We start from the raw sequence: 14,581 nt of genomic DNA, 5'->3' as shown, positions 1-14,581 counted from the left end.
ACTACAGCAGCACGACACCGCACGGCGCACATCGACACCGTCCCAGCTCACGGTATACAGAACCTAACCTACAACAACGTCCCGGTCCCCGTACATAACCTCGGTTACATTTATATTCGGTTTGATCAGGTACACAGATATTAGCCGCCTCGGTAGATCTGCCAGGTCAGCCGCTACGCAGCTGCTGCCTGTCAGTGTTTACGTGCCCCTGTGTTTGTTTGTGTGTGTTTCCATTACCCGCGCCAAAAGGCAGAGGGAAACGACCACGGCATTGAGAGTTCATTGATCCCTCTCTGCAGCGTCTTCCATTGCCAGACAATAACGGCTCCGCAATAATCAGGGCGTGAAATTCATTAGAAGAAAACTAGATACCGAATATGTACATTCAGATAATGTTATTTATAGAAATTAACTTGATATATAATATATTGAATCGGTGCCTTGTTTAAAAAAATTTTTACATTGTTACGTCTTGAAATTGAATCAAAAAATGGTAACAACATTAACATATAATTTATTTGTACGTTTTTAAATTAAATAAGGCGCTTACAAAAAAGATCATTTATAATTTCTTTTCTAAATTTTGGTTCTCTCACTTTGAAATGTCTATTCCAATGGTATCGCCTCGATCAACACTAGCTAGTCCACACGCTTTTTACCAAAATCAACATAGTTTTTACAAAATTACAAACTAAATGGTTACTGAATTAATAAAGAAACATGACTTGTTGTATTTATTGGAGGTGAGAATCAGCTGATGTCTCGGCATGCGACGTGGGGTTGGTTTCATATACTAATTTCATGCATATCCAAATGTATTTTAAAACTTGTAAAAATCACACACACGCATATAAATATATATAAACACATGTTATTTCAGCTTACTCACCAAAATTCATTGATGATCGACAAATACTATGATAGTGGAATGACCTATTAATGTTTAACTGAATATACATGGAAATATGATTAATGTCAATCGTATTTATTTTGCCTGGTGAGTATGTTCCTTGTTGAAAAGTTTCCGAACATATTTATATATAATATAGCCTATAGGCTGCATAAAGCGTGCATAGTTATAAGGCTGCATTAGGCGTACGTATGCGATTTCGTCGTGCCCTAAATATCTGCTACTTTACTAGTATATTAACGAAAAGCCGTAATAAAATAGAAAAGAGTGTAATTAAGTATGTATATATCAAGATTTTTATTTACTATAATAAGAGAGATATCGTAAGCCTGGGCTGTGGTAAATAGACTGTTGTTTAATGCATATACGCCTGAGATATATTGTTTAAACTTCACATGAATAGAAGATTAGTTTCTCGCAATAACACAAATTTAACAATTATTAACTGAAATCTCTTTACGTTATTAATAAAGCCAGACGGCTTGCAACAATATGTCTGTTCTAACACAGTGTAACTCGCCGTTAACCTCAGATAAAATGTTTAAGGTCTGGCATCTGTGCTATTTAAATATTAAATATCCATCGATTTCCAACGTCATTTATTTTATCAACACATTTTAAATGATCGAGAAGCAGTGGACTCATTCCTTTCAAAATAAAATGTACGTGATAATTCAAGTAAAATTAGAAACAACTCGAATAAGTTATGTTTGTACTGAAAATGTATATCTCAGGATCTTAAAGAAGCGTAAAATTTCTGTCCAAACATTTAAAAATAACCCAGGAGCATTTCTATCCAAACACAAAAAGGTCTGTATTCAGGATAATAAGCTTTTTAATAATGTTACACGAAAAGGGTGTAATATTTGAAGTAAAGTGTATTATGGTTTTTCGAACCATGTACAATAATATTATATATATATATATATATATATATATATATATATATATATATATATATATATATATATTAAGAGCCAATGTGTACTGCATATACACACAAAGTAGTTTTTCGTGATACCAATATAGGACTTCCCACTAAGAAAGAAGTCGGTTTTGGTCAGGGTCGAAGTGGGAAGGCAACGAAAGGGTTAAAAATAAGAAGTGATGTATTATTTCTTGGGTCGTATTTTTATCTTGACATACTTAAAACGAAACGCCAGACAAATAAATAAAAGTTAAATCAGAGTTAGCCAACGAGGTAAAGACTATTTGGTTGAAAACTGCTATTTTCTGTATCTTTACTCGTATGTGTTTTTAACGTATTAGACATCTAATGGAGAATGGTCTACAAGGAGTTTTTATCGTAAGCGTCACTCAAGATGTACATCATCACAAAGAGGTTGTTTAGCAGATATGAATGCTAAAGGTAAAAACCTGGTATCAGTTATTATAATAGAACATTCTTATTTTTAGTTTGGGCTTTGGATTTCACTTGATGTCCTACATTACATTACACTTAAAAAAATGTACATCTTGAATTATGGTTACGTGAAATTCTTTTGCCGAACTCCTTGTAGACCATCCTCCATTGGATGTGAAGAGTCACTAACAACAAAAACTATGACAGGATTAAGTTTGCCTTTCAGAACTTGAGCCAAGACAAGAATATTAAATATCCAGACCAGGACCTAAATTGTTAATTTTTCAAACTTTATACCAGCATAATTTTGTCAAGAGTGAACCCTGTGAGGTTGGATTTGAAGCATTGTACTATAATAATAAAGACCACCTTTAATTTGATGTACTACTCGTCCTATGCTCTCATTTAAGATTTCCTTCTGACTCCTTGCTGGCCATCCCCCTGACATGAAAAATATGGTAAGTACATTTATAGGTGCAGTAATGATGTACAAAGTGTTATTGCTTTACCTTTAATCGTTCGGAAATTATCAAGCCCGTGCGGGACTTTTTTACACCCTGTATATAATTTAAAATGTGTCTGAGGGTTATTTATAATTGTATAAGTCTACAAAAATAACTCATAAGAAAATATAGTTTGGAATTGTAAACCCTTCCGAGACCCTACCATATCAATCTCCACCGAGATTAGCGCTTTCTTTCTTGGGGTAAGTTTTTCTGTCGATACGTTTACGTTTCATAGGCTACAATACATTATTTGTTGTTCACTCGGCTACTCAAGCTTTACTGTCCAGACCCCGAGAGTCAATTTGTTTTGTATAAGTACACAACCTCGTTTTTCTTGTATTCGATAGAGGAATTTTCCTAAGAAATGTATCGATCGTCAGCCACGCTAGGTTGGTGGATTTCGATATGGTGAAGTATCGAAAGGGTGAAAAATATGGAACAGTATTTTTTTATTTTTTTATTTTTATCTTAGCTTGAGAGACTTAATACCAACCGTCAGACTAGTAAATAAATGTAAAAACATCGGCAACTAACCGAATACAGAACCTGAAAGTGGCGATGATATAAGTATTATTTATGTGTCTGGCGATCGGTTTTAAGTGCTTCAAAGTAGAAAAAACATAAACTTAAAAAATAATTTCCTACCACTTCGACCTTCATCAATGCGTGGTTGATAATTGATGTCTTTCTTAGATGAAGTTGCTCTGTCGATTTCACACAAAAAAACTTGGTTGTGTGCTTATAGGCTGTGCAGATTGACTCTCTCCGCTTCCAAACTAATATAACACGTGTTCAACTACTTATGATTCTTTAAAAATGAATATCAATGATATAATATAATTTAAAACTTCAATTTACCTGGTAAAGTTAAAAAGTATACGCTAATTTACCGTTTATGTACTTTCGGCGTATCTGTTTTAAGTTTAATTTTGTCCGTTTACTTTTATTTAATCACGTCCGTTTTCACGTATGGTTTTGATAGTAAACCTTTTTTTTGTTTTAAATATATTTTTTTCTGAGAAAAAGACAGCAATTTTATTGCCTTTATATGTTGTTGGAAGAAAACATCTTTTTATACAAAGCATTTCTGGAATACTTTGTCGTAAAAAAAAGTTTTCTTTCGGGCTTCTATTTCAGGCCGCACTCTTTACGTTTTACGTGTACGCTACTGAGCTAGGCCCCTGGGAGGTAATGGATTAATTTATTGCATTAATTTGTAGTAAAATACCAGAGCTTATAGTTTAGTATGAATTATACTAAGATTGTAATAAAGTATTATCTGATAATACTTGGTCTGATTGAAGATTCTTCACTTATATGTTTATCGTGATGTCTATTGTTAGTTTTAACTTTATAAATTACAATCAAACCAGCTAACAGCTAATGTATCCGGTACATAAAGAGTACAGAGTAGTAAGTATCCAAATTTAATACAATTTACTTGCTGGACATGTTTTGGTAAATGTACTGGACCCTGGGGATTAAATTTCAGTCTTGCCCAAGTTTTCTTTGAACTATACACGTAGAATCATTCAACAATCAATCAATTCTAAGGGCGTGCAATAAATTTTGAAATATTAAAATATGTTTTATGTCATATTCATAAATTTAAGGTTAACTTAACTAAAAAATTAACTAAAATTAACTTTCTTGTATACAAAAACAGTAGAAAAACGTTTTTTGTTACTTCACTTGAAATTACAGTAAATCGAAATAAGTCAATTTGGGGAATTTTATAATCAGGCCCAAATTAAAATGGCTGAAGATAAAAATGCAAGATATTTGTAGTAAGTTTATGAATTAGTCTTCCCTGTAAATATAATTTATTCATTTGAGAGTTAGATTTTTTAAATTAAATATTATTTACGAAAAGTATGTTTTTAAATATATCTTTTCCTGACTAAGGTAATATTTTTATGAATATGTTTTGGAATCTGTCTTAAATATAACATAAATAGCTATAAATATAATATAAAAATATATTTTCCAACCCCAAAATCGATTGCACTTCCTCAAAGTGTTTTTACTATAAATAAGTATGTTTTGAAGATGGGTTTGGTGTAATTTATACAGTTTTTTTTTTAATACACACTTTTAGCTCCAAATATCTGGGTGAAATATGTTTAGTAGAGCAAGACGTACGGTACGATTCCGACAACACAATGTACGTACTAATAACCGCAGCGCCGCTCCGCTCGACTCTGTGTAAACGTCTCGAGACGTAGAAATCAATAGGCAGTGGAAGGCATTGAACTGCTGTACTCGCCAACATATAGAGCTTACACTACACCACTTCTACTGTGATTGGCTAGTGGTCATTTTAAACTGACAGAATTGAACAATAGAAGGTAAACTGTGATGGATAATCGGTGAAGTTAAGAATTAGAAGAGGTGGAGTTCCATTTAAATTGTCCGGAGATCGCCTTGTACCTACCTATCACATCAATATGATAATAGTACGTTTCTATTACACGTTGAAAATGAATCCATTACGATTAAATGTTATGTTTGATCGAATTTTGTTTCCAGCAATAATATTTTTTTACCATTGTTATATGTTACAAAAAGTATAACGCTACGTTTCGAAGATCGAAATCTACCCACTTCTTCAGGTGTACAAAAGACCCGAAGACACTAAAACACTAAATAATACTGTAATGGACTGCCACTTTATCTAAAAATGATTATTAAGTGACAACTGACGAACTGTATGAAGTCCAAACTGGAGAGAACCCAAGCGATCTCACTGCACAGATACCAAAAGCACAAACACGTCACATTCGAACTAACAAACTGCATGAAGTCCAGACTAGAGATAATGAACCCAAGCGATCTCACTGCACAGATACCAAAAGCACAAACACGTCACATTCGAACTAACAAACTGCATGAAGTCCAGACTAGAGATAATGAACCCAAGCGATCTCACTGCACAGATACCAAAAGCACAAACACGTCACATTCGAACTAACAAACTGCATGAAGTCCAGACTAGAGATAATGAACCCAAGCGATCTCACTGCACAGATACCAAGAGCACAAACACGTCACATTCGAACTAACAAACTGCATGAAGTCCAGACTAGAGATAATGAACCCAAGCGATCTCACTGCACAAATACCAAGAGCACAAACACGTCACATTCGAACTAACAAACTGCATGAAGTCCAGACTAGAGATAATGAACCCAAGCGATCTCACTGCACAGATACCAAGAGCACAAACACGTCACATTCGAACTAACAAACTGCATGAAGTCCAGACTAGAGATAATGAACCCAAGCGATCTCACTGCACAGATACCAAGAGCACAAACACGTCACATTCGAACTAACAAACTGCATGAAGTCCAGACTAGAGATAATGAACCCAAGCGATCTCACTGCACAGATACCAAGAGCACAAACACGTCACATTCGAACTAACAAACTGCATGAAGTCCAGACTAGAGATAATGAACCCAAGCGATCTCACTGCACAGATACCAAAAGCACAAACACGTCACATTCGAACTAACGTGGTGAAACAATCCTCTAAACGCAGTGTAATAATTTGTTTGTAATATATATCGATGGCACATGTTCGAAATCCTATTATCCTTTCAAACCTTCCATCGCCAATAGTAAACAAAGAATACGATTTTGTCCGACCAATGTCATGTAAATACCGTATGTAATTTGGGTGGGATTTATTTCATGCCAGTACAATAATACAATCCAGCGCTGTTGCGTCTCGCACGCGATCTTATTTCCCGACCTTGTGAGTACTGACTGAGTTTTGGGACTAAAAACTCTCTTTCCAGTCTGTATCTATGTTTCTAATATTTTGTAAAGCATTCACGAACAAGTGCGTTATTTAGAAAATCATCTGATTATGAAAAAAGGTGTTTTCTTTCATTTTATAAAGTTACTTTGTAAATTTAATATTTTAATCAGAATAAGCGACCAAATTGTCTAACCGGCCAACAAGTCGCAAAATAACCTTATGTGGTATGACGTTCAAGAGATCAGCAATTATTCTATGACGAAAAAATGTATGTATGCCCATGTATTTGGGAATAATTAATTACAATTATTCAATATATTTCTGCTATCAGTGTAATGATTAGTTATTACCGAAGTTCCTTACGGAATATTTGGTGTTAAGGATGCCTTTGTTGAAAGGGTACAATGTTGACCAACCTTAATCTTTAGAACGTTCTATCTTTATCGTTTTATGAAGATTTTTAATGAACGGTTGGAGTAATCCTACGTTCTTTCATCCACTCCACTTTTACAATATACATATCCACTGAGCTTACCGGGCTACTTATTTATTTACAGTACTTTTTGTAAAACTCGGACAAACAACTCTCCATTCACCTCACCGTTCTGTCATCTTAGGGATCATCCCCAGATTTTTACTTTTCTCACTTAAGTTTTTTGTTCACTTAGAAGAGAACCTTTCATTGAACTTAGTCCTAAAAGTACCTCTGCGCTTGCTTCCAGAGTGAATCTGCGCTTGCTTTCAGAGTGACAGGATATTCAGGATGGGTGATGTTAGGGGTAGGGACCGCTTCCTGTCAAGATCCCACGGGGAGGGATACCGGGCACACTATATATATGTTATGTCACCTTCAGGAAGGGGAGGCAGCTCTGTTACAGCCCCTCCAGACAAAGCGGGAAGAGGGCAGCACTCCTTCATGTCCATTCCAGTAACAACCTTTATCACTAACAACCTTTTGACAACTCCAACAGTCATCCGCCGCAGTAAACTAGACCTATATATCCACCTTTCCACCACAATATCTCGACATTTGCAGTTTGTGATGTGCCGCTCTTGCACATCCACAGGGGTGTCCAAGTATGTGACACATACGATTTTACTGTACCCGGTCTAGGTTCAACTGGAAGGTATAAACCAGTTGCATTGAATGAGACAATGAGAATACTTCCTCATCTAGACTATACTGGATTACTGCTGGGTCTAGGATTAAGTCTAGGCGTCTATGATGTAGAAACGATACAAAGAATTCGTTTTAAATGTCTTTATCGCCGACTTTGGATCCCTTCTGCCGGACGTGGACTCAGGATTGCATGAGTCAAGTCTGTGACAGTTTCAGATTCAGCCACCGCACTTAGTGAAAGGTGTAATGGAGATAAACTCTACATTCGCAACTTTTTTATTGCTAAAAAGAAAGTATTAAGTGCTTAAGATAGAATATTCGTGTACTGGCAATGTCATACATGCAGAAAAGGATTAAGCGATTTTTAAACTGAATGAATTGAACAAATATTCAAATTCTATTAATCCTTCTACACGACTGTCCGTTCTTTAACAATATGTACAACGGGTTCCAAATATATGGAATCAGTAACATATCTTTTGTGCTTACCTTAATTTAAAAATCTGTACATCAAAATATGACTAAAACAGTTTGCTCTTATGCCTCAATGACCTTTATTCCAAAAAACGAAAGTTGCATAGTATCCTCAGAGTTACAGCTTCACTCTGTGCTTTCCCTTAGAAATTAAGTGGTAAAGATGCCAATGTTGGATTTCAGGCTATGGCTTTAACTTCGATTGCCCTCGCATAATCATTGGGTTAGGTCTTGGGTTTTTTGTACTGATAAGCAATTTAAATATATAATTCGCGGTGATGCTGCTGTTTGTCTAAAAGTACATATTTCTTTGCTTGTAAAACCTCGAGATGACCTTTTTAAAGTCCAGTCTCTATCTTCATTTCGAGGTGACGGCTGTCTCTCTCCCCGATCATTTAATAACAATAGTATATGAGTACAAATCTCCTGAGGGCCTGTTAAATGTATTCTACGACAGGCTCTCTGTTCTCTTGTTTCTACTTACAAAGGAAAATAACAAGATTCTTCTTACCGGGTATTTAAATATCAATATCCTTAACCATGTATAAACACATCTTTGTTCATCGATCTCTTGCATAGATTTCATCTCCTTCCTACCATACGCTACAGTAAAACCTCAATTAAGAGATCTTGTCTCAACAATATCATCACACATTTTCCCTATTTACCCTTGAAATATATCATTGTTCTCACGTGTTTGTCTGACCATGAGAGTTTGATTATCTAATTTTTCATGCATGGATCAGAAAATGTTCCCAAAAATTAAACCATTTTTAGCAGGAAATTCTAAAACTACCAAAAATAATAAATATTCAAAATATTTCTTCATAATGAATCATGGAATACTATTTTAAAAAATATCCGCTGAAGTCAAATTTTAAACATTTAATGACATCCTCAAGAATGTTTTGACCTATTATTTCCTATCACAAAGATGGTTGTGTTCTGGGAGGCCAAAGTGGCCAACAAGGCAGGTAATTGAGGGCCGCTCAAAGGATGCTCACGTTTTGCACTTGAGCGGTCTTGAGCGGTCCTCCGGAGCTCAGAGCTTACTGCACTGTAGCCTACTAAGGAGCCGTTATCGTGACTTAATTAGTGAAACCAGATCCAGGTATGCTCATCTCTAATAGCAGCAACCCACTGACTGAAGACCTATTTATAATTGTCATCTTTTGTTTCCTATACCCTATTGAGTATGAAGATAATAAACTGTGAACTGAGCCATTTAAACCATAACATTCTTATTTCTTTAACAATATACTTTGTTCAACACAGTAAAATGCAGTCAAAAAAGATAAAATTGTGTCAATCAATTCAAAAATTGCCGAGGCTGTCGATGAGTTTGGTTTAAAACCGAATTGATTTTTATATAAAATTGTATGTATAGTAAAATGTTTAAGAGTTCTGACTGCGATTACTTTTTCAAACATTTTGGGAATTAATGGAAGAAGGGCTACAGAAAAGTAGTTTAACATATCAGTATTGTCAATTTTCCATTTGACTGGAAAGATATACATTTCGTGGATTGGCACTTCAGTGGTTTAAATCATATTTGCTGGATTGCGGTTAGTGTGTTGACAATCGTAATGACGGTAAACAACATTTTTCTAACTTTTCTGTGGCTAAAACCGGAGAGCGTCAGGGATCTATTCTTGGAGCACTCTTTTCTCATTTTCGTAAACGATCTTCTTAAACACATTGGCAAGCATTCAAACAATGTCGCGTTATTTGCAGATGACTCAAGCCTTATCCTTCACAACAAAGCGTTTTCATATCCTTAAGATCAATTTCCATCATGTCTTCTTCAATGTTGGATTGGTTCTCTGCGATAATTTATGTACGAATTATTCTGAAACAAACTTCATGGAATTCTATTCTCAAAGTTGCCAAAATTTATAAATATATTTATATTCTTTAACAATATTATGAATAATTACTTTGTCCAAAAGCTGAATTGATTATTGTGAGAGTATGTTTATGTGGGCGCAACTTGATTATGATCTGAAATGGAACACCCACATTAAAATACTCTTAAAACAGCTCAATTCAGCAACGTTCGCTCTTCTTAAATTGGAATACTAGAGTTTACTGTCCAAGTTGAAGTACGGCATTGGGTTTTGGGGGTTCTGTGGTATCATAAATTTAAATAATTTTTACTCTTTAAAAAAGGGCCGTCTGGAGAATGAGACCAGATGAAAGCTGCAAACGACGTTTACGAACGGGTGGGATCCTTGTCCTAGCCTCTTTCCTTATCTTTCACTCCTTTTTTATTGGAACAAAACACCTTAGTCCTAATTTAAATCATTAGTACCACACTCAATATAGGGAAAACTTGATCACAGACAGGTTTATACTTAACGTTGTTTGGCCTAAATTATACAATTCAATTCCCTATTCAATTCTGGTACAAACTAATGTAAACAAATGTAAAAGGGAACTAAGGGTCTACTTGAAGGTGAAGGTTTTTTTCAGTCTACAGTAGTCTATTGAGTTGTCCTTATTCAGCGGCGCAAACATATCGGTATTTTCTGTATTTCTGTGATATTTTATTGTCTGATGGTTAATTTTACTTTGATATGTAATTAGCTAGTTTTTTAATAACTTACTACATAAAACATGATTTTTTATGACTAGCATAGAAAATCTTGTTTTTATAATATTGTGCACAATAAATAATTCTGATTCTGACTATATAATATTCCCTTAAAACATGTAAAAGGCACCGTCTTGCCATTTGTAAAATATCTTTACAGTTTTCAAAATCATCGATTCGTTATTTTAAAAGTTCTAAGTGCAAAAATTTTACTAAAACTTAAAAAGAATTCAACTAAAAGAGAATTTTGGTTAATATCTCATATACTGAAATATCGCAAAAAACAGTACACAAAAATTAAATGTTGGCCTTGATATAATTGTATGGATATATAATTAGATATATTATATTTAATGTTTTAAAATATGTATTATTAACTACCTAAGCCACAATTAACAGCAGTCTCGCCGATACAGTGAAACCATTGTTTACAAAGTGTCTCGTGCTCGCGATAAACACAAAGCCGAAGTGTTTTCATTATTGTTCATCTCAGGTGTCTAGATAACACTGATCATATGTGTTGTTATATTACAGCATAGCTCTCATTCATAACCGGGATAATGGATGGTTTTGTTCGTCTCAGGTGTCTAGATAACACTGATCATATGTGTTGTTATATTACAGCATAGCTCTCATTCATAACCGGGATAATGGATGGTTTTGTTCATCTCAGGTGTCTAGATAACACTGATCATATGTGTTGTTATATTACAGCATAGTTCTCATTCATAACCGGGATAATGGATGGTTTTGTTCATCTCAGGTGTCTAGATAACACTGATCATATGTGTTGTTATATTACAGCATAGCTCTCATTCATAACCGGGATAATGGATGGTTTTGAACAATAAAGATAACACCTTAAATATAACAAACATTTCACAACAATGGACAATCCTTATATTGACGCTATACGAGATTTTATACGTGACCCTATAAACATACAAACTACTCTGTTCAACTTCACCAGATGACTTGCCAGGTCAAAGTTATAAACTTTACGTTATAATTTTGTTTCGTTTGTGGTCTGTCAAGTTCAATTTGAAAAATTGCTAGTTTAATAAATATCTGTTTTAACCCATTGCGGATCACTGCCGAGCTGGGCTCGTCACGCAGCGGCCGGGCCTAACGGCACGATGACGAGCTCAGGTCGCAAAAGCGGTCTGCGTTTAAGTTTCCCTCCAAATAGTTCTATTAAAAACGTTTTAGAACTTCAGGTTCTACAATATTATACAGATTAAACAAAATTAAATATACTAGTATGTTAAACATAACTGACCTAAATATTAAGTTAATTATAATATTTCAGATGAATATTTTGATATAAACTTTAATTAGCTATGAAAAGAATATTAGTGATTTTAATACTCTCTCTTGTATTAAAGTTAAAAAATTAAGTTTTTAATAGTGTTTTACATGCTAATTCACGATCAGCTTGTAATTGCTAAACTGGGTTAAAAAAAAGGAGTCCATCTCCAATATTATGTAAATAATATGTTCTGATATAATATTCCTTATCATGACCTAACTGCCAGAGTCTCTGCCTGTTTCCCCTTTCTTAAGTATTCAACAAACAAATTTAAGTAATATTTGTAGTATTTAGTAAAATAACTGAAATTGGTACGTATTTTCAAAATTAATACCTTATGGTTTATATCCATATATATGTTGTGTATATATAGGCTATATATTATTAAAAAGTAACTATAAGTAAGCGTAATAGTGTAGGAGCCGAGAACCGATCTACACTGTATAAGGAAGCAAACAATCTGTTGGTCATCAGGTATTTGAACAATTACATTACCAACGATTCTTGTTTCAACGAAATCCGTCAATGCATAAGCAAGCACGACAATGTTAAAGATAGATTTGCACTAGCCGGGAACAGCAAACGTTGTGTCTTTTGATAAGCATCAGCTATTTCACATAGGTTTTACCAATTTTAAAAGATACTAATTATTTTATAATTTTTTTAATCACTCCAATGGTACTTTTCCCAACGAAATCCGTCAACGCATAAGCAAACATGACCACGCATAAAGATATGCTTGCAGAAGCCAGGAGCAACAAACAACTGAATTGCGCTCCCAGTTTGTGTAAATGCGCTCAAGTACCATATGAATATTAATGGAATTGTTGAAATAGTTGGTGACTAGTAAATCTTTTATGACTCTACTGTTTTTTAAGCTGTTTTTTGCAACAGAAGCCATTTTTTAATTTTAGGGAATATTATATAATTATTTTACTTTACTTTTGTGTTAGTTATTAAAATCTACTATGTGCTCAATTTGGTTTTTTGGCTTACCTAGTTTTAGAGATAATAGTTTTTTTTTATAAAAATACAAAATGGTGGCTAGCGGCTAAACGAGGCATTTCTCGACCTATGTTTATATCACATAATTTGTTTAAAAGGACGAGTACTATCAGCCACAAAAGTGTATGTCACCCTTTTGCGAACACCCTTTATATAATGGGGCACTTTGTATATTTAACACTGATATTATGCAAGCTGTATCTTGGTTCTTGGGTGCAACCTTCCTTGGAAAATGTTATACGTTTTGCTTGTGTCTCAAAGAACGAGTTTACTAATACTGAATAGTTTCACTTTTGGTATCTTGGTCCCATACATCGCTCAGTTTGCAATACACAATGGAACCTTTAATTGAAAATATTCCATTTGCTAAAGAAATCAAGAAAAATACAAAATAATATTCTTTAATTGAGGTTTTATGCAAGCCCTAGCTAATCTTAACGATTGCTGAATTTAAAGATGTTTTTGACTTACTGTCATATAACTCGATTTGTGTAGAAAAATATTACATTTGGATTAATATAAGCCCTAAAGTATATAAATTTGTATTGTATACACAATCTCTGTGATTTTTTTTTTCATTTCACAAACTCCTTAGATGCAGAAAAATCTGGTCTAGCTTCTCGCGCTAACCAGCTGCTGAGTGACGCCTTTAACACTAAGCAAGAATTCTTTATCCAGTTTGTTCCCCCAACAGACAGACTTGTGGAATCAGACTCTTAGAATAGCCCAGTTCCGCAACTCGCCTCACACACCCAGCTGTAGATAGGTTTAGCGTGAAACTCTCCTGATAGTTCTAACACCTTATCGTTCATCGCACTGCCTTTATCGGTCTCAGTCGGGTCGAGTATTTTATCTACAACAATGATGTATTATTTCTTTCTCTTGCCTACTCCTAAACAAGTACGTATTATTTACTCACAATGAATCGAAGTTATGGAAAATCGGTAGATAATTTATTGTTTGTTGTCTACAAACTAAATTGTCCCCTTCTTATATAAAACATTCCGTGCCAGATATATCGCATATTGCGAATTAATAATATAAGTAAATACAACGGATAATACGTAAAACCTACATCAGTGAAATTGAACGAAATGGAAATTCTCTTTATTTTCTTCAGGCGAAGTTAGGAATACACAATCCTTTCTTACACTTAACCTAGCAATGACAATTACTTTAGCGATATTAAGGTTGTAATTAATTACATGACAAGCATGAGTGATTCATGGCAGCATCTTTCAAGCGCTCAAATTTGTGTCCGAATATGAGATAGTGCACAGTATATTCCTGTTTGTGTTCGTAGCTTTTTGATCTGCACTGCCCACCTCGTAAAGGATAGTCAACTTTCTCTTAAGTACCATCAGAGGCTTATATAAATGTCTGACGTCCGTCGATCCGTGCAATAACACTTACCTACAGACGAATGGCCAACAAATTTGAAACGGTACATCTAAAGAAGAACCCTTTTGATTTTGGGGTCGAAAGGGCAAAAGGTAAGCCGGCTGTCTGACTGTCTGTGCAATAACTCTTGATGG

Source organism: Homalodisca vitripennis, chromosome X, assembly GCF_021130785.1.
Source record: "Homalodisca vitripennis isolate AUS2020 chromosome X, UT_GWSS_2.1, whole genome shotgun sequence".
Lineage (NCBI taxonomy): Eukaryota > Metazoa > Arthropoda > Insecta > Hemiptera > Cicadellidae > Homalodisca > Homalodisca vitripennis.
This window is presented reverse-complemented; position numbering follows the sequence as displayed.